Here is a 22,585-nt window from a genome sequence, read left to right on the forward strand (position 1 = left end):
AGTTGTTGATTGCATTGCACTTGTCAATGGAGTGATGCGTTGCAGCTCTGCGGTTAACACAGTACCTGATGGTATTCAAGAGGAATTTGCTAAGGCCAGTGAGTAGTGTTTGGTCTTGGCTGTATAATTTATTGAATGAGGTTCTGAGTGTGAAATGGTGAGGTCTTCTGGAGGTTGGGGTTTTCTCCAGCGCTTCTCTCGGTATATAGAGCATTTGCTGTTGATGAGTTAATTTGTCCATAAAAGTAGGGGTTTCACTCTGTCAGCTCATTTCTTCAGTGGCCCATGTGTGTTGGCAATGTTCCACAGAGTGTGAGTGTGTGTGTGTCGAGTAGGATCTGTGTGTTAATTGAGGTGCTGGCTGTTGAGTAAATTAGGCATCCTTTCATTGCAGATATTGTCATAAACTAAGGAACAGGAGGTAAGTGGTGGCGAGAGTGGAGGGGAAAAGGACAACGCACAGGGTGGAAAGTAGGCAAAAGCAGGTCAGAAACTAGAGGGTAAAGAACCGTGTTTAGTGCTGAGAATAGCCCCTTGTGTGTAGTACTAGGTTCTATTTGAAGATGGCCACTCAGTTAATGTTCTGAGAGAAACACTGGATAGGGACTAGCCAGCTGAGGGGATTAAATGGGGCTCGGGCGGGTGGATCTCCCCTTCGTCTCATTCCAGCCCCTCGCAGGATATTTTGATTTGCGCTTCCGCTGGGGTTGGAGTTTTGTTTCCCGCTCTTTCCCACTTGTCCTCTTTTTCCACCCTTCATTCCTCCCACCCTCCGGTCCTGCCTTGCCCTGCCTTTTTGGTCTCTTGCCCGCTCATGATTCACTCTTCTTCCCCCCTCTCCATCCATGTCTCCCTTGGTGAACTTCTGATCAGTGATGCCTGACTTTGCTTCGCCGTGCCTTGCGGCCCTGCACCCTAGCTCTCTGTGCACGTCTGGGATTTGTTTGGAACCACTGCATGCCTTTTGATAAGAAGTAATTTTATCAGTTCAGTTTCTCCCTGAAATGGCCATTACCCCTGGACTTCGGAGGACAGGGTAGGACAAGAATGTTTTGGTGAGGCACCATGCCCAAACACCCTCTACCGGATAAGTCCTTACAATATCTGCCATGTACTAAAGTCCTTACCTATTGATGCTGGTAGTTAATGAGTGTTAGGTTACATTTCATAGGGATCTTGTGAAAAGCCTGTTCCAGACCTTCCCTTGTTTTATCTACCTTTCCCCGGATGTGACATTCAACCAGGAGCTCTAGGCTACAGAGGAAAGTAAGGGGTTATTGGCCAACTCTACAAAAGCTACTGCCTAATCGTGATGGATAGAAGAATTGCCTAAAAGAGTGTTGAAAAGTCTGATCAGTTTGCTTTGGCCAAGGTGGGAAGGTGATAGGAATCACAACATGGTCTGTCCTGTGGAATGAGACGACACTCAACAGTTGAGAAGGCAATCAATTAAGCATACATGGTTGAACATGTGCGTCTTACTGTGTGGTGTTCCTGTAATCGCCTGGTTAAAGTTCAGTATGGTGAGGATGTTGGAGAGGGCTTCTTTGGTTGTATGAGATCCAGGCAGCATGAAATACCAGAGGAAGGTGCTCGTGGAGGGGTGGTGGTTACAGTTGTGGGGACATATGTAATCTTCTTGATGGTGCATTATTAGTCGGGGGTCCTGTTTAGTAGTTGCTACATGTATGTGTGTCTGTGTATATTTTTGTGTGTGTAAGTGGAAGGAAGCAGGTGAGGAATTCAAAGTAGTTGAATGGTGAGTATGGCTCTAGATCACGTGGCTGCCTGTGAGTCCTCCTCCAGCATTTCCTGAGTTGTGATATGTTCAAGCCTATGGGAAAGGGGAAGTCAAAGATACGAGTGAGTGTGGCAGAGAACCAGGCCTCTATGTGGAATAAGGCTTCATGACTACGTGTGGTGATTAGATGAGGTCAGCAGTGTGTGTGGCATGTTAGAGTGCTGGGTATGAGTCAATGAAGATGTGTGATTGTTTGCTGTGGATGAGTGTGAAGGAGATTGTAAGAGTAAGAAGGGCATGGTTGTGTGCATCACTCATGATGGGGCCTGGCTGAGATGTATTTGATTGGATTCCCTGTGTGAGACTGACAGTGTTCCCGACTCATGGCATTTTTCAGGCACGATCGGTTCTAGGAGTCACCCTTGTCTTCTGCCACCCTTTGCTCCTGATGCCCAGAAAAGGACACCCTGGGCAGTCCAGGGACTAAGAGCAAGGCCTGTGAGGCAGCTACACTGTTGATGTCAGTGAAGGCCGGGCTGGAGCCAGCAAGACAGGAATCAAGGGTTGGGGAAGAGTTGGGTCACATAACCCTGATCAGGGAGGTCGCATAATCTGTTGTGGTAAGGGCACTAAATCAGCTCCTTTCCTGCCATCTTTGATCGTTATCCTGAGACCCAAATTCTCCTCTCAGCCTCTCCTTTTCTGTGACCTTGCACTGGGCCCCCATCATGGTCCTGTCCCAGTTGGTGGTTGAGTAAGCATTACCTCCTGAAACAAGCAGAAGGATAGGCCCAGGACCTCAGTTGAGTTCTAGATGTTGCATCCGCATGACCGTTACGCCACAATCATGAGGCTATCTGAATGAGTATCCATGGTTCCTGATTGCAAACACCTTAATGTCAGGGGGAAGTATCAGGCCCAGCATGCATTATGTAGCTAGCAATTCATGCATTCATGCATGCAACCATGTGGTCACAGACATACCCATGAAATAATTCAGGAGTGGCTCAGCTGGTAGGTGGAGCCAAATCAACAGAAGCAGAGCCTCCATAGAGTTAGAGCAGCATTAGCATCTAGACACTAGCAGCTCTGCTAAATAGAAGAGTCAAATATATTGAGGATGAAGGAAAACCAAAACATTTACTTTTGCAATATCTCAACCCTGACTGTCAGAGTCAAGACCAGCACCATCTTGTCCCGTGCACCTCTTTCTGCTTGTTGCTTGCACACAAATCCTCATCACCCGAGGAATCTGTTGTATAGTTTTCCGAAAGATGGGTCTGGCATTTCCTCCCATTACAGTCGTGGTGATAAGGTGCTCACTCATGTTTATGAATGTGGTAGCCTTTCCACAGTTAACTGAACAAGTACAGATGGCCACACTGGCCGTTTGCCAAGCCAGACTTGCAGTGAAGTGTCATCCCTACCCAGTTGGCATATGTTGAAAACCTAGGCATCAAGCAGCTGGTCTGCAGTGGGCCTTAATAAATTGACATCGAAACCCTGATGCAAACAGCAAGCCAGTCTGGGGGAGAAGTCTGCCCCAAAGCATCTCATTTTTTTCATTCATTGCAAGCTCGGTGTGTCGCTGCCTGATCTAGTTTATGCTGTAGAGGAGAGTTAGCATGCACTGTTCCATAAATGTCTTTGCTGTGGTGGAGTCTCACACAGGGTTGTTGATCGGTGACCTTTGTCTCCATCTACTTGTTTCAGCCAGGTTTTTAAATGTCTCTTTAATGCATACATGGCTGGCACGTCCTATTGTGAATGACCACCCGCTGTATTTGCCATATGCTCACACACGTGCTGTTTAAAGTTACCAGCTTCACTTTTAACTTTGTTTCAAAAAATGATGCCGCTCAGAGCATCAATGCATGACTCTTGTTGGAAGGCCAATAGCAGGTGCATGGACAGTTGTCTTGCGTCTGCATCGCCCGGCAGTGCATGAACATGTATTATGTTGCATAGTTCGAATTGTAACCGATACACCAGTAACAGCACCTCGCTGAATGACGGTGCATTCAGGTTAACCCGCTGGTTAGCCATCTTCAAAAAGCTGCAACAAACAATGCCTAACTGTTGCACCCTCCTGTGGCCTGCTCAGGTTATTGCAGTAGCCCGTCGCTGCATTGAGCTGTTATTGCAGATGCTCCAGCATAGGTAGGGGTGAATTCCACCGAGTTCCCATTGCTGTTTCCCACTCGTTGCCAGGGAGGTGCATGTGGAACTGCAGATTTTCAAAGACATTATGGCCACTCTAGGAGTGGGCAACGTTTACCATCTGTGACAGGTACTGGTTTACGAAGAGGATCACCACCAGGTAGAGTTGTGGGCAAAGCAGAACGCATGCATAGTGTTGCCTATCTTCAACGCAGCTACAATATTAGAACCGTTGTGAGCTGCCACAAAGCCCACCTGTAAATAATGAATGGTGTGCCAGTGAGCCACAACCTCTTTTACTTTCTCTCAGAGATCAACTCTCAACTCCCCTGTGGGACCAGCGCTCAAACCCTTCCATGCATAAGATGGCCTGCTGCCGATTGACATTAGGCAGCTGCTATGAGAGGCAGGGAAAAATTGGCTCAGAGAATGGGGATAGCAATTTATTTATTTGCTGTCAATCTTATTTATTTATTTATTTATTGATATCGTTGAAATAAATCAACTTTTCAATACAAAACATTACACACTATTATTCTTATTCTTACATACACATTTAGAAAGAATTTCATTATGATTAAGAACAATGAAGTTAATATATATGTTCTTATTGTACAGCTTACATTGAAACACCAAAAGAAAAGAGAGAAAGTTATTCAATTCACGTGAAACACATAAAATCCATATGACCAAGAGGCAGTGAAAATCAGGAAACCCAACGTATTGTTCATACATACTTGAGAGTGAAGTCAACCGAAAAGGTAACCAGCAGTTGCTTAACAGATTAAGTTCACTCAATAAAGGAAGTTGACAATTGCAATTTGAAGGGAATCCTTAGTCGTGCACAATAATGTAGACCATCTTTCTAAAGATTCTAAGTTTCCCAAATAATTACAATGCCAAGCAAAATATTGTAAGCGTTTTTGGGCTAATGCAGGGCACAGCGAGAGTATATGCTCTAAAGTTTCTGTGACTTCGATGTCACAACAAAATCTACAAAAGGTGACCACCCCCTCACTGCCCTTCCGTTTAGCCAAGAGTTCACGAGTATGCCATAAATTCAGACGCATTCTAAGGATGCCTGTGCGTATTCTCTTACAAGGAAATTTTAAGAGATGAGGTTCAATACAACCCAACCTCTTATGTCTGAATTTTTCAGGGATTGCAGACTTATATTGAAGACATTTGCTTCGAGTATTGATCCAATCATTATGATAAATTAGTTGCTTTACTTTATTTGGATTGGTCAGAAGCAAATCAAGCGAAGAATCTGCTTCTACTAGAATACGATAAGTGGTCCGCAACCACTGTTTGACAAAAGGGTGCAAAGTACTGAAGATATAATTTGACAGAAACTGTAGAATATTATGTTTGTGATGGGGTAATAGGGTTTTCCGCAGCAAAGCACACATTCTCCACTGATATTGGGCCTTAAGAGAAGTGAGGCCTAATTCATATCGTATCCAAACTATAGGGATACATTGTGGTAACTGGAGAATGGTTTTCCAAAATTTACCTTCAAGCCTGTCAAAGGTTTTTGTTTGCCATGGCGATTGAGACTCCAAACCATATAAAATGCATAGGGTGGCTTTTTGCTTCCAAAAGAGGACTACAGGTTGTGTCGAAAAAGCACCCTAACGATGCATTATAATTTTTGTTTGGGAGATGGCCAAATTAAGCTTACACTTAATAGCGTCGAGATGAGCGTTCGTAGAGGCATAACCATCAAATACCATACCAAGATATACATAGCTTGACACTGTTGCTAATTTTATATGGTTAATAGACCAAGATGGAATAGATGTCAAAGCGTTACGTGGTCTATAGATGACGACCTGGGTTTTGGTTGTATTCACCCATAAATCGTTGGCCATGATATAGCTATTAAAGCCATCAAGGAGTTTTTGTAACCCAACCAGAGTTTTTGAAACCAATACCAAATCGTCTGCATACATTAAAGTTTGGATTTTACAATTGTTTATCTTGGGGGAGTCCGATGCTATTGCCTCAAAAACATCCCGTACATCAAACAAAAAGTAATTGAAGATCGCGGATGCAAGAAGACAGCCTTGCTTAAGACCACGGGCAGTTGGAATGGCTCTAGATAGCAGACCTTCTAAGTTCAGTCTAATGCGCACTGAAGTTTCCCCATACAACAGTTGAATGATTTGTAATAATGTGGATGGACACTTATCTCTAGCAAGTTTTGCAAAAAGCATCGGGCGAGAGATGGCATCAAAAGCCGTGTGGAAATCCACAAAGGCAAAGTAGAGAGCTTGTTTGGTGTATTGCGCTTGAGCTTTAAGGGCGTTAAGACAGAACAGATTAATATTAGTGCCTAGGCCAGCCAGAAAACCAGTTTGAAACGGGTCTCTTACGTGAGCTACTTTGGTCCAAGTGTTGAAGTCCCTCAAGAGAAGTTTGGAAAAGAGCTTGCCAGGGGCATCAAGAAGGGCGACAGGTCTATAATTGCACGGTTGAGTACGGTCGCCCTTCTTGTGAATAGGAACAATAATTGATGTTTTCCATGAATTAGGGATCTGGCGAGTCCTGATGATACATTGGAAGAGATTATTCCATATTCCAGCCCATTTTGGAGGATTCAATTTGAACATATGGTTGCTGAGGCCATCAGGAACTTTAGCTCGAGAAGAGCTAATATGTCTAATGTATCCTTCAAGTATAAATGGGGAACAAGCAAGAGACCAGTGCTCAGAGTCATTGGGTAGCTTTGCCAGAGGCACAAAGGTCGAGTCAGCACACAAGCTGGAATAATGTTCGATCCATTGAGTCTCAGTAATGCTAAGGGCTTGCACACTACTTTGAGATTTATTTGCACATTGATTAAAGATTGCCCAAGCTTCGGCCGTGTTTTTATTTATTATTAGTTTGAGCATATGCTCACCATCCACTTGTAAAATATGTGCACGATGTTGCTTCATCCAATTGCGAAATCTAGATTTGACCACTCTCAACTGCTGGGTGAGGTAGATTCGTTTTAACAATCATCCTTTTTTCACGATGATATTCAGTTTTTTTAGCTTTGATTAATAAATTAAAGGCATGTTTATATGTGTGGCTCTCGATTTTCTGATTTGGTTTCTTAGGACATTCAGATGTGAAAAGAAGATTGGTATATTGTTTTGGACAGGTTGAGTTGCTGTTGCAAATGACTAAGCGAGCTAGAGATGATAGATTATTGTCTGACCAACGAAAGCACGTTTTGGCATTATTAACTATTAGGTCATTTGCATAGTAGGACCTTTGAATGGCTGCGTAGTTCCACTTAATTGTAAGCACTAGGAGGTGGTGATCGCTATGCACTAAAGGAAATACTTGAAAAGTGCTTATTTGGCCAGTTAAGTTAGTGTGTGTATATTATGTAATCTATTATGGTAGATACAGAACCCCTATGCCATGTGGGCTGAGCCGGGATATCGCCTTGAATTACACCATTGGTCATGTGAAAATTGCGGTTCAACATAAAGGAGGTCCATCTCTGTACCTTATCTATTGAGGTTTTTCCTTTAGGTTTGATACAATCCAGGTTGAGATCACCTACAATAAGGGTATCCGTGATGTCTGGGGAGAGAAAGACCAAATCTAAAAGTCTGGTCAAACCAGCATAGAAAGCCACATCAGTCAGCCCTAGAGGATTGCGGTAGATGTTAACCAACGCAATGATGTGCGCTGGAGATGTTATTTTAACAAGCTGAATAAAAGCGGAAACAGAATCCCAAGCTTCGATGGCAAAACCCCTGGACATGTTCACTCCTGTCAAAAGACCCGATGAAAGTCGACCTTTTTTCCCTGCAATTGCTGGTAATAGAACAATCTCGTAATTGTTCCATGCGGGCATTTGTAACAGCCAAGTTTCTTATAATGCTATTATATCCATTACAGTTGGGAAACTAGCAATTGAGGTTTGCAGATGTGTATGACCTCTAGTATTCCAACCGGCAACATTAATTAAGTGGTCTTTAGGTGTTTCTAGTTGTTATGACATGTAAGGTTGAACACGATCAGTATTATTTACCAGAGGAAAACTTGCGCAAGGTTGTCTAGATAGTTGCTTTATGTTAGGGTGCCCATTCATAGATGCTGGATCCTGTGTTAGAAGAAACCCCATTGTGAATAATTGCATTTTGGATTTCCAAATGATGTTCAAAACGATACCCGAAGGTATCCACAAACGGACTACTGAGCAAGTGTTTTCAGAAATAAATTAAATCTGCTCAATGTCGCTCGAGCTTATGTCCTCTAGCTCTACCACTTCGGAGAAGATATTTAGCACACTACGACGATTCAGATCGTAGGTGCCAAAATTTCCTCCTTGACATTTCAAAATTAAGGAATGGCATTTACGCGGTACCAAAGACTGAAGACTGGTTGCCACTGGAATGGTAATTCGAGGGCTATGGCTGTCAGAATATACGGGTTTGTCTAAACAGGGTTTAGACAAATCCGTGGATTGAAGTAAAATTACGTGATTCCGATTGTCAGCATGCAAAGAAGGCTGTGAGGTTACTGACGGTGTTAATATGGAACTTGGTAAGAGCCATTGACTCAGAGACGAAGTAGGTCCACTTAGCTTTTGAGGGGGCTTAGGAGGAATCGGGAGAGAACAAGAAGCCAGGTATGCATCTACTGCCTCACGAATCTGTGCAGTTGGAATGATGATAGCAGAATTAATACTCTGTTTAGGGGCTGATGGGGTGATTTGATCACAAGCGGTTGTATGTATCTGTCCATGGCGTTCATTTGCTGACGACAAGTAGAGGCCAAATCAAGTTCACGGATCAGGGCATCAAGAGGGGGATAACTAGAGACTTTGGTAGTACTGGGCACTGGAAGCAACATCAGAATAGTAGGCCCAGAACTAGGCTCTAGAAAATTCGGCCTCGAAGATGGAACACATGACGTTAATTTTGAGGACACCACCATGTCAGTGACCGGAGGAAGACTTGTAAGTCCAACCATGGAACTAGAATTATGGGAATCAGTAGTGGGAGACACTGAAAGAGCAGCTATTAGTATAGGTTGTCTAGAGTCCAAGCTGGTCACCGACTTGGCCACCAAAGGAGCAATTGGTGCTTTGGTTGGAGGGCAGGAAGTTGCACTACTAGGTGCGAAAGACTGGACAGGGGTTAATATGGAAGGCGGCTGTTGGGGCACTGGTAATGGCACGGCACCTTGAGAAATTTGCGAGGCCACTCTACTATCAGGCACCAGGATCAAGGTTTGAAAAAAAGTTTTCATAGTTTGCTTCTGTAATGTTAGAGTAAAGAGATTAGAGTTTTTTTTAAACTTTTTTTTTTTGTGCATTGCGAGATGTTTTTACAGCCTTTTTCCGACTTCCCCTTATTGGTAAAGACGGAGTATGATCTCCTTCCTCAACAGAAATCGCAGAAGTTATAGCGGCAGGGGGGGATGGTGGTTCAGGGCTAGATGGATCAACTGTGAGAAGGATATGTGTATCATTCGCAGGGCCGTGAGCAACAGAAGGATGCATTCGTCTTTCAGAAGTAATAATATCTACAAATGCTGGAACGACTTGTGGAACAGGAAGGAGAAGGGGCAAGGAACTTGTTGAACCAATGGTCAAAATCGAAATTTCATCATCATGAGGATTATCAGTCGGAGGAGAGTCATATGGATTGGGTAAAAGAGTATCTCCCAACTTCTTTAATAACATTAAAGTTTCATATGACTCTACTGAATGCACAGTAACCTTTGTATCTAGATATTCAAACAGCTTAAACAAACTTTGTAAGTTTAACTGCATAGCAGCCAAAGTGGTGTCTAGAGCTGATGAAACAACCATGGCTCCTATTGGTGGAATGGCCGGGAGAGAATGTGAATAAGCTGTAGGTGCATTTTGCATTAAAGATGTCATTGCAATAGGGGGGGAATGCATAGGCGGCACATCCAACTTCTCCACTAAATTACATGATGGAACATTGGGTAGGTTATGGAAAGTGCACTTTCTCACAGGACTTCGAAAAGAGATTTCTTGCAGAACTTGCATTTGAGCTCGCCGTGGAGTGGGATAGACAAAAGAGATAGAAGAAGAGCTTGGTGAACACTCTGAGTCCGAACTGCAAGAAACAAGGTTGATTACACTCTTAGAATTTTGGGGTGTAATATTTTCCGATCCAGAATGATTAGCGTGTAGTGACAAATCAGGGTCAAAACATGGAGAGGAAGTTAGTGGTCTAACTACAGATCTTACACATTTTCTTTTAATAGTTAAACGTGGCAGAGGTGTGCGCAACATAGTATCGTCTGAAAGGGGGAGCGCCGCTCTTGTCGCATCGACTTTAGGTCGTTCTTTCACCAAAGACTCCTGAAGGGTAGAGCTATTAGAACCAGGAAGAACATCACTAATGTGTTCCAGGGTTGTTGTATGTTTGAGCAGCAAGGGTTGGCTAGCATGGTCACAGAAGGGTGGGGGATAACTTTGCGTGAAAGACATGGTAATCGTGCAGTAGGTATCATCAAACCCTTTTGACGTACATTTTGGGGCATCCCCGAAGTTAATAAATAAGCCATGTGCATAAGATGCGCGAAGTTGCAGGACAAAAAGACAAAAAGCAACACTTAAACTTTCACAGTAATGCAACAACAGTATGAACACAGTAGCGGCAGAGATGTCTTCAAAAATCAAAAAAGGTTTTAAGATCAAGGTGCAAAAGTCAAGTAAATGAGCTTAAAGTTTGTGTATCATTCAGTCACAGGGTAAGGAATGCCCGACAGCTCGAGGAGCTGCCAAAGTCCGACTCTCCCCCCTTACCCTCGTGACGTGTTGGAATTGAAACTGCTGTGCAAAGTACCCCCAATCTGGGAGAGAGCTTACCGGACAGGAAGAGGACACAGCCTAACAGCACAACAGCAGCTCCAGCCCTTACTGTCTCCAGGGCTTAATGCCGCAAGGGTGGCTGTACGGTGAATTTAAAGTTGATTCCTGCCACGTGATGCATCACGTGGTTGGACGAAGCTCCGCCCCCTCCAGAGAGCGAACTGCAGCAAGAGCAAAGGCTTGCAATGCTGATTGGGCGGTAAGCACACGTTTGACACAGGAACAAGTCCAAGAAGTAAAAGCACTTTTGGATTAGCAGCAGGTACACCACGCGGGCGGCTGTACGGTGAATTTAAAGTTGATTCCTGTCACGTGATGCGTCACGTGGTTGGACGAAGCTCCGCCCCCTCCAGAGAGCGAACTGCAGCAAGAGCAAAGGCTTGCAATGCTGATTGGGCGGTAAGCACACGTTTGACACAGGAACAAGTCCAAGAAGTAAAAGCACTTTTGGATTAGCAGCAGGTACACCGCGCGGGTGGCTGTACGGTGAATTTAACGTTGATTCCTGTCACGTGATGCGTCACGTGGTTGGACGAAGCTCCGCCCCCTCCAAAGAGCGAACTGCAGCAAGAGAAAAAGCTTGCAGTGCTGCTTGGGCGGGAAGCACACGTTTGACACAGGAACAAGTCCAAGAAGTAAAAGCACTTTTGGATTAGCAGCAGGTACACCGCGCGGGCGGCTGTACGGTGAATTTAAAGTTGATTCCTGTCATGTGATGCATCACGTAGTTGGACAAAGCTCCGCCCCCTCCAGAGAGCGAACTGCAGCAAGAGCAAAGGCTTGCAGTGCTGCTTGGGTGGTAAGCACACGTTTGACACAGGAACAAGTCCAAGAAGTAAAAGCACTTTTGGATTAGCAGCAGGTATTTATTTGTTTATTTGCATTTTTAAAGCGCTCACACATCGAGGCGCTGTTACAGAATATTTTTGTTGCTGTTGTTGTATTAGTTGCATATTTATACCACGCTTAAATGCCCAGAGGTTTCTAAACGCGGACCCGGCGATCGAACCTGTGTTGCTTCGCGTCGTCTTGCTTTCAAGGCGAGTACGTTGCCCCTGAGCTATCCTCCTGAGACCTGTGCTTTGATTACTGGTTCACATGTCCATTGTCAGGGGGGCTTTCCCACCCCCAGAGTGGTCCACTGTCATTGTCACTGCTTCCATAACATGGTAATAGAGAGATTATAGTGAGATACTCATGATGTAGCGTCGACTCTGAATTTCCCAGTATAAAGGAGGCCAATGAGCCACCTGAAGCCGCAGTCTTCTACAAATAGGGCAGTAAATGTGCTGGCAACATTACACCAAGGTTGTCCTTGAATAGATGGAGATTTTCTGTCTTTTATGATATTTTGTGACACACATAAAAGCCTCAGTAATGGTGGTCTGGTGCATTGAAGGGAAAATAAGTTGCCTGGAATCTCTGAATCAGCAGATTCTTGGGTGTGATGGTGCTTTGTGGTGGTGCATATGTGCCCGTTGCCTGCAGTAGAGCAGCGCTGTGTGACTGCCCTGTCCCTCTTTCATTTTGCAAAGCATGCCTATGATGGCATCTCATGTGTGTCCACAGGGAAAAGCTCCCATGCGGCTTCCCTCTCAAGACACTTTTTTTGCATATATTGCAGTTGGCAAGATGAGCTTCTGGCTTTCCCTGTGTAAAATAAATCCACACTCCTGATTTTTGGGAGGACTCTGAGGGACCCTTACATCTCCCCTTTCTTGGAGTCGGCTCTGTGTACTTTGCAGTGGATGTTGTGTGGGGGCTGCTGACTGAGGGGCCGAAGATCTTGTTGCAAATGACTGAAAAGTTGCACTGCCTCTTGCAAGGGTTTTTGGATGTTTTTGGAAGACAATGTAAACTAGACTGTCTGAAGATTGCTTCCAGTATAGAGTGCTTGCATTACAGATTCGTCATTGCCTACACCCTCTTCCGATATCTATGGCATCGTCAAAGAAGAGGTGTCTGAGTCTCGATCTTGAATCAGGGGATGGAGCATCGTTGTCTTGTTCTTCATTGTTGTTTGTTTCCAAGGAAATCAAGGGTGGAGAATTTTCTGGAAACACCTCTTATTCCTTGTCCATTGATTGTTTTCTGTGTTGCTGATCTGATGTCATCCCTTCTTCCTCTTGTTGGTGGGGGCTCATCTCCTCCTGAACTGCATCCTCTGGCACCAGATGCAAGTGCCAAGTTGCTCCATAAGCAATTACATGTCTTCCCGATGCAGCAGATTCACCGGCGACAGATGCCCTACAGAGGAAGAGAGCTGTGGCTAGCAATTGACCAGTGTGGCTGATGCTGAGAGCCATATAGTAGCTGGGTTTTTCCAATGTAATCATTTTCTACACCAGCAGGGGAAAAACGCCTAACAGATACAGTCTTCCCTGACCCGTACACGTGCCCTACCATGATAGATTATTGCGGCACATTCAGACATGTTGGTTTAATTAACATTTTTCCTTCAATAAATGCACCTGGGTTTCTCAGTGTTTTGGCTTTCTCCTTCTCCTACTAAATGCACATGGGATTGTCAGTGTTTTGGCCTTCTCCTTCTCCTACTAAATGCACATGGGATTGTCAGTGTTTTGGCCTTCTCCTTCTCCTTCTAAATGCACATGGGATTGTCAGTGTTTTGGCCTTCTCCTTCTCCTACTAAATGCACATGGGATTGTCAGTGTTTTGGCCTTCTCCTTCTCCTACTAAATGCACATGGGATTGTCAGTGCTTGGGCCTTCTCTTCTGACTTCTAAATGCACGTTGGGTCCTCGGTGCAATGTTCTTTTCTCACACATACAAAATACATGGGGTGCTTCCACTGCTGCGGTCTACTCCTCTTCCTACTAAATGCACAGTTCTCGGTGCTCCTTGCCTTCTCTGCCTACTAAATGCACGTAGGGTTTTTAGTGCTATCAATTTCTCCTCTGCCCACAAAATGCATGTGGGGTTATCATTGCTTTAGCCTTATTCTAATTCTAATAAATGAACTGGGGGGCTTTCAGCGCTTTAACCTTCTCCTAACTGTGCAAAATGCATGTGGAGTCATCAGTGCTTTAGAATTCTGCTAAGTTTAGTAAATGTTGAGAGTTGTCAGTGCTTTGGCATTCTCATTCGCCCATTGAATGCATGCAGAGTTCTCATTGCGTTGGCCTTGTCTTGAACCTACTAAATGCGTATGGGGGTTTTAATGCTTTTCCTTCTCGTCCACCTAATAAATGCACCTGAGTTCTCAGTATTTTGGCATTCACCTCCACCTAACAAATGCATGCTGGGTTCTAGGGGCTTTGGTCTTCTTGTAAGCCAACTTAATGCATGCTGGGTTCTAGGGGCTTTGGTCTTCTTGTAAGCCAACTTAATGCATGCTGGGTTCTAGGGGCTTTGGTCTTCTTGTATGCCAACTTAATGCATGCTGGGTTCTAGGGGCTTTGGTCTTCTTGTAAGCCAACTTAATGCATGTGGGTTTCACAGGGCTCTGACCTTTCCTATGCCAGAATAATTTCAATTGGGGACTCAGTTCCTTCGTCTTCTATTCCTCATACTAAATTCACTGGGGTTCGCAGTATTTGGCCTTCTATGCATAAATAATATACGTGGCCTTCTCCTCCACCTACCGAATCAAAATGGGGATCTCAGTGCTTTGTTCTTCTCTTACGCCTACTAAATGCACATGGGATTCTCAGTGCTTTGGACATCCTCTATGTCTGCAAAATGCGCATGCAATTCTCAGTTCTTTGATCTTCTCCTCCTACTAAGTGTACATTGGGTTCTCAGTGTTTGGCCTTTTCCTGTGCCTATTAAAAACACCTAGGTTTGTCAATGCTTGGCCTTCTCATCTGGCTATTAAATGCATGTGTGGGTCTCAATGCTTTGGCTTTCTCCTATGTCTATTAAATGCACAAGGTCTACTCAATGCTTTTTCTTTCTCCTCCGCCTTCTAAATGCATGTGGGGGTCTCAATGCTTTGGCTTTCTCCTATGTCTATTAAATGCACAAGGTCTACTCAATGCTTTTTCTTTCTCCTCCGCCTTCTAAATGCATGTGGGGGTCTCAATGCTTTGGCTTTCTCCTATGTCTATTAAATGCACAAGGTCTACTCAATGCTTTTTCTTTCTCCTCCGCCTTCTAAATGCATGTGGGGTTTTCATGGATTTGGCCTAACCCTCCGGCTACTAAATGCAAATAGGGTTCTTATTGCTTAGCCTTCTGCTTTACCTAGAAAATGCACATGCAGTGTAATTACCTTCCACCCACAATTCACACCCACACCAGCCCACATATCATGTGCCCCTGTACTCTCTCCCCAAATATTCTAACCTAATTCCATAACTCTGCCTGGGCCCTATTTGCAATTTAGTTCTACTCAAACCTGCACTCTCGGAACTACATTCCCTTCCACAACAGGCCTGCGCCACCTTTGCCTTTTCAAACACTAGCCTTTGACCTTCCTGAGTGTCTACTTGCCTACCTTTGTACAGACACAAGATCAAAGTGAGTATGTGCTCACATCTAGAACCAAAGGGAAAATCTATACATTCTAACCTGGATGAATCTCTGGAAATTCTAGGGGTTTCAATTTCATGCAAACTGTCCCCCCTTTGCTTACTCAGTAATAATCAGTGAGCCTCAGATTTGGTCCCTGCCTTCGCCCACTCCTTCAGAGGCTCACTTTGTGTCCACAGCAGTCGTCTGATTGCCCAAATATGAGCCAGCATTAAAAAAGTGCATACTTTTCTTGTCCTAGTTATATAATCCTCTAAGGACGTCTCTGCATGGCACATTCGTATTGATATTCTTACCTTGAAACCTGACATCCTTTTGAAAAAAACGTGTGAGGCTTAGTTTTCTGGGAGTTGAAACATCATCTCTGGAAAGAAGAAGCAGGAGAACCTTCCTATTTCAAAGTTCAATGCAGTGACAGATGTCATGGGCATTTTGTCCTCACAATCTACCAAGGCTGTCCGAATGAATAGACGGTATGATATTAGTATGGTTCATGCTTACAAACATCTGAATGTTAAGGTGAGTGTCGTGATTCAAGCTTACCACACGTTGTCTCAGATATTTCTGTCAAGTGTAAAGATCTGTAGTCATTAGTATGTTCTTTGTTTTTATGCAAAACAGCCACGACCCACATTTGTGCTATTTGTCCCCTTCCTCTTTCTCAAAAGGGTATTTCAAAAGAGTATATTTGCAGGCAGAATGGCACACAGATGCCCGTTTTACATGCAAACAATTCCATGAATTAGGGCCTTATGTTTATCTATGTCTCTCAGTAATACATGCTTGCCAGCCCTCTAGATGTAGCTAGTAGGATGTTGCTTTTTAAGTAGTGATGATACTGCCTATGTATTTTAATAGCAGAACCTACCATTTTTACCGTTCATACATGGATAACTCAGAAGTGGTTACATTTATACTCCAAGCTCTTCTTTGAATGGTCTGTAAAGCACATGTTTAAAATATTGAGCTGTAGGCAGAAGACATTCTCCTTTACCCCTCCCCTGCGTTTTCCGATAGCAGTTATCTGGTTTTCAAACATATGTACTTTCCCATTTTTAAAACAATGTTTGTGCTCCAGTTAAAAGCATTACAAGAAATTGGTCTATTTGAAATACAGGGAGGGATGGGTATTCATTTGCTCCTGGTTTACTTATGGTGAGAAATTACGCAGCAAGGACAGCCAGGATGGAAGCATCTTATCAAATCGAAAAATCATATGTCATTGAGTCAGAGGTCATGTAATTTAATTGCCTGTGATGTCATCATCTGATTGTCTTGAATGAGCGCACACATGTCTAAATAAGCGACATCATATCACCAAAATGCCAGGGGTAGCAGAAGTGACATCACATGGCCCTTGGCCTCTGATGACATTACAGGAAGTGATGTCATTTGACCCTGCCCCAAGTGACATCACGGGAAGTTATGGCGCATGTGCTTTCACCCTTTAACAAAACAGGAAATGGAATCACATACTTTTTTCCTCAGTGGTTACGATATCACTGTAATATGATATACATTTCATTCACGAATGAAACATCATATGTAGCGTAAGTATCACTGTGTATTGGCCCATATTACCCAATTACTGTGAATGTAAGCAGACGTCCAACACAACACCATGTACTATTGTAAATCACTCGGACTAAATTGTAAACAGACAGCGCATGTCGAAGAGGCCTAAACCCCAAAGCGCAAACATCCCGTGTCTTCCAAGTGTCTGGCCACAGACTGGAAACAGCAACTGACCAACACCAGTCCAACCAGAGAAATGATGGTCTGGAAGGTTGCCCAGAGCTCTGCCAGTGGTTATTAATGATTTGAAACCTTCCAACCATCACCTGTTTTACTTATTTGGTAAGTAACCCACCTTTTCTTTTGTGAGATGGGAGATCGAGGGGAAGGATGTGTTGCAGGTCACAGTAATTGCAGGGTTTTTATTTTAAAATATAAACAGCAACAGCTCCATGACATCACCCCAAGGAAAGTCCGCTGGACGTACAGACCTAGGCTACTCCTCACAGGCTAAAATATGTCTGGGGATGCTTGTAGCCTACTACAGAAGAGTTGTGACCTAGCAGTTTGGGCTGTACTGCCCCTTTTGGAATGAGACCAAGCCGGATGTGTATCTGGTCTTTCCCCTCCTGTAGTGGCTTGGCTGGCTGCAAAAATGCTGGTCTGCGGGGTTGCCCAGAGCTGTGCCAGTGGTTTTGAATGATTTGAAACCTTCCAGCCAGCTGTCACCTTTCTGTTTTGCTTATTTGGTAAGTAAACCACATTTATTTTTGTTAGATGGGATACAGAGGGGATGTGTTGGAGGAAGTGTTGCAGGTCACAGTAATTGCAGTTTGTTTTAAACATTTTTAAATGTTAGCAGCAGCTCCACAACATCAGCCCTAGAAAAGCCTGCTGGCCCTAGAGACCTAGTACCTGAATCATGAAATTATTTGCATGGGAAATAGGGTACTTGCGTGCCAAACTGCGCGCAAATCTGCATTTGTTGATTCATGGAATCGAATGTGCTGTACTTTTCCTGGACTTGCGTGGAATTCACGCAGACTTGGCACGTCTTAATAAGCCGTTGAAGGCCTTGCCCACAATTGCACGGCACGAGACGTATTCCTAGGATTCGATCGCACAACCTCTTGGCTGAGAAATGTCCATGCGAGTCCTTCATACTATCTGTCACCCGAAGGCAGGCGTAAGTACACTTGCTCGTAGGAATTGAGCACAGAGTTCGGTTTGCATGTTGGATTTTGGGTATGCGTACTCAATTGGGGTTCCAATCCAACTTAGGAATGCGAATATGCAGTGTAGTGGGGTGCAGGGATGGATTACAGGGGTTCGCACAAAGATTTCCAGAGTAATTAGCGAGTTACGATTTTTTTATACGCATGTTGTCAGGGTGCCGGATACAGTTACGGGGGACCCCGTAAAGGGTCCCCAAGATGCAGGCCATCTTGCGGGGGACCCCGCACACTGTTTGAAGGGTGCATGTATTTGCACCCAGTGGAGCACGCAAAAGTAGCGGTTCTGGCTCTTTATACTTTGAGCATCGGCGTGTCGGGGGCGTTCCATCCGCGACTTTCAATTACAGTTACTTTGCACTGCAAAATCCATGAATTCTCGGGGCTCGCATTTTTTTTCCACGCTCGTGCAATGTCCTTCTCGGCACGCGGCCTTTGCAGGATTTCTGCGCACATTTCAATGAATCGGGCTGCTAGGCTACTCCTCACTCATGATACCCTATGAAGCTGGAACATGTCTGGGGATGCTTGTGGTCTCGTGCAGAAGGGATGTGGCCTAGCAGTTCGGGCTGGACTGCCCCTTTTGAAGTGGGATGAAGCATGATTTGCATATGGTCTTTCACCTTCTATAGTGGCTTGGCAGGCTGAAAAACAATGAATGATTTGAAACCTTCCAACCATCACCTTTCTGTTTTGCTTATTTGTTAAGTAACCAACCGTTTATTTTGTTAGATGGGAGATAGAGGGGAAGGATGTGTTGCAGGTCACAGTATTAGCAGTTTTCTTTTTTATTTTAAAATGTAAACAGCAGTAGCAGCTCTATGACATCACCCCTACAAATGGACAATTTTGTTATTTTCTTTGGTCCTTTATATCTTGCTTAATGCCAGCGGCCTCCGGCTTATAAGCACTGAAAAAGGTACTGAACTCATGTTGCACTGCATCCTCTTGTTCCCAAAGTGAGTGTGTTGCCCATGAGCTATCCTTCAATATATATATATGTGTTGTGTGAGGAAGCACCAGAGGGTTTACTTCAAAGTGGGAGGGCAACTTCCTGTAAATTAATAATTAAACCTTGCGTCTATCTGCAGTGTGCCTGTGATGCAGGTCTGGCAGATCTGGGTGAGGTTACACAGTGCCCAGGCAGGATTGCTGCAGAAGCCACTGGGGCACACCCCTCTCATCACATGCCCAGTGTTCCCTGGATGTGCAAAGCAGACAATAAGAAAGACTGATGAGATACGCGTTCATGCTGTGTGGCCACAGCCTGCACTCATCCATTCCCAGCTAGCCAGACCTAGCCCCCAAACCCTACCTGTTGCTACATTACTGGGTATGAGATGCACAGACAGCCCTGCCGCTGAACCCAGGCATTCTTCACTAATGGACTGCCAACCTGTTAGTGATGGCGGCTTCATGATGTTTCTTGAATCACTGTTATTGCTTCATTTTACGATCTAGGTTCAGCTCACTATCAGGCGAGATCTAGATTCCAGGTGAAAAAAAGCTGTGGCACATTCAGCTGTTTTTCCAGGTGCAACACAGATATCTGCTCTTGGAATTGCCTCTTTGTCCAGTGTCCCTGGTGTAGCAAGGGCAGGTCTAGGGGTAGCAGAGGGAGAGCCAGGGGTAACAGCCGCTACCCCTGGCAATCCCCAAATGACATCCCTGGTCTTTATTGCAAATATTGTATTTTGCGTTTTTGTCCTTAACTGTTTTAACTTTTCCTGATATTAAGTCACTTCCACAATACCTGCAATGCCCTGACTGTGCGGCATAATTATTTTGAAGCAGCCAGATGCTATGTAATAACGTATTTAGATAGCACTTTTATCTAAAGAACTTTTCATAGAGCATTTTTATATGCAATTATTATTACCCAATCATACTTGGCACTTATTTGTTCGACCTCTGAAGATGAAAGGCTGAGTCGACCTTTCAAGATTTGAACTTGCGACCTGCAGATCACACACAGATCGCAGGAGCAAGCAATCAACCCGCTGAGCTATCTTACCAGCTATTTTATACTGGGGTCAACACTGGGCTCAGCAATGGGTACTGCCATCTGCCTCAATTCAATTTAAATGACTGCATTCATTCTCTTAAATGTCATTAGTACAGTAGCCAGGGATGCAAGTGCCATCATCTGAAGGTTGCCGAGAGGGTGGCCACTAACACGAGGTCCAATGCCGGACTGAGGGTGCAGGCCAAATAAGGTGTCAATCGTTGCTAGAGGTCAGGAGGGCCCTTTGACATCACTGTCTATACTGTGCCAGGTACCCCCTGCTCCAGTCTCACTTCTGTTCTGCAGATCAGGCGCTCATTGGCTGCTTTCATATGTAGAACTTCAATATTTAACTCTGCCACTAGCAGTGCCATCCTCGACACCCAGAGAGCGCCAGTGCTGAATGAGCATTGGAATTACGAAAAGGTAGTGTGATTGCCCTCGCCCCTGGCTCAGCCCACCCCCTTCCACCTAGCTCCAGCGTGTCCTACTATCCACATACCGAAAGATTGCCGTGAAGCTCCCGCCCCTCAGGGCTGCAGGGGCACACAACGATGCAAGGCCACGTGGGTGGGTTGGACAGAACACCCCAGGCCCAAGAGAGCCAATGGCAAACGAGCAAACCTACATGTTCTCTTGGTCATCATTCCTTTAAGTGGTGTCTACAATTGTGCAACTCAGACAGTACGAGGATTTCTCCCGGACTGGACAGACTCCACTGTGATCATTTCCAGTAGCGAGGCGGAGGCCAGACCAGAGGTCTGCAACATGTTCCTCCCCAGATGTGTTCCAAGATGGAGCGCAGTCACAAAGGTCCGATGCATGCGTGCAGGTGTGATCTGCGACGCGCACGTTCAGAGGCCACTTTGCATTACTGTGCAAGAAAGTGGGGGTTTCCGTGCATTTTAATGCACGTCCCGAATTCATATACAGGGTGTGCATAAAGTAACTACCAACGAGCAAACACATTTCCTTGCGCCGTTTTAAACAGGGGCGGGGGCAGGGCGTCGTCCAATGAAGCATAGGGTCATTTCTGACCCACATGCAGTTTTTAGTTTTGACTATTTGGGTGGCTGTGTAGGGGCTACCTGTAGGACAAAACTGCTGGCCTGGGGAGTGAAGAGAAGGACATGGGATGTGAAAAAGAGCGCCCAACCTGTGGATGTTGTTTGATTTTTACCCGCCCAATATTCACCTATGGCCATTCCCACCAAGTACACGCCACTCCCCACCCAAAACCTCCCAACCCCCAAAAAAATCTCTTTGGACAGTTCTCTGTTTTTAAGGGGATTCAAATGTTATTTTAAGACGTCGTCTGCAAGGTAATGACTTATCGCATATATAATCCATAACATGGTGCAATAGAAAGGTTTTAGTCACGTGCGCTTTCAGCCTCTTAATAGGCAAAATGTATGTGCTTTGGTTTGTTCCTTTCATGAACTCAGAGACATCCACTTACAAATAAACACCGACAAAACCACGAGCTTTAGCACACAGTCATTCGATTTGGATTTAGCAGGCACTGCCATAGTATGCCCAGGAGATGGCAGCATTGATCAGCTCTCGCCTTCTTGTGGCCGGTCATATAATTACGTCACTGAACAGAAATCGCGGATCTTCAACGCTCGATTTACCTGGAACGACACAGTATTCATCTTGCTGTCTAAACTAAAATGCATTCATATCCTCCAAACATGGATAGAAATGTGTGTGTAGGTGTACAACGTTTCACGATGTCAGACTTCTATTGCGGACTGCGCTTTCAGCACCCACGGTCGTGCTGCGAGACTGCCATAAATTAGTGTCGGGGACGCAAGCGACTGGCAAGTGCTGCTCAGCAACCTAGAAATGCACAGGTCATCCTGGTGAAAAAAGTGCAACATCTGTGTTTTTTCAATTTACTTAATTTTTGGGAGAATTTGAGCCATACTCTCAAATTTGCTGCTAAAAAACTCCACTGCAAACGTCTTCTCTCGGCAAGGTCGATTCAACATTTTAACAAAACAAAGGATAAGCCATGAGGCTACAGGGCAGTGATCAAAGTGGGCGGGAGTGGTTGGGGGCGGAGGCCTATACTTTTAACGTTTTTCTCTTCCTATACTTTTATTTAAAAAGAACCTGCTGCGGAATGATTTCGTTTTAAAATAAAAGTGTTGAAACGTGCACTTCAGCGCACTCACTGCACTGAACATTCCCTTAAACAGCAGGTGTGTTTGGGGGTTTGGATTGCGTGTGGCGGTGGGGTTTGTGGGGAGCAGGGGCGGGCCAGCAGGGAGCACAGTTCCACTGTTACTTTTCGTGCACTTTGGCCACTGTACTTGTGGAGGCAGCATATTGGGGGAGATGGGGAAATCTAACTGTGCTCAGCGTCTGAGGAACATACAGGGGCCCGCTCAAGGCGGAATTGGAAAATATTCGGTGCCTGGCCTAAGAGGGGCCCGGCCACTAAACGCCCTGAATTCGGGCCCGCAAGGCCAGATTGAGCCGTCTCCCAGGATTCCAAACACTGCCCTCATGACCTCAACTATGTGTTCTAAGTCCTTGGGGAACACAGAAAGCTGCACCCTGGGCACTGGGAG

This window comes from Ambystoma mexicanum, chromosome 9, assembly GCF_040938575.1.
Source record: "Ambystoma mexicanum isolate Mex_15411 chromosome 9, UKY_AmexF1_1, whole genome shotgun sequence".
Lineage (NCBI taxonomy): Eukaryota > Metazoa > Chordata > Amphibia > Caudata > Ambystomatidae > Ambystoma > Ambystoma mexicanum.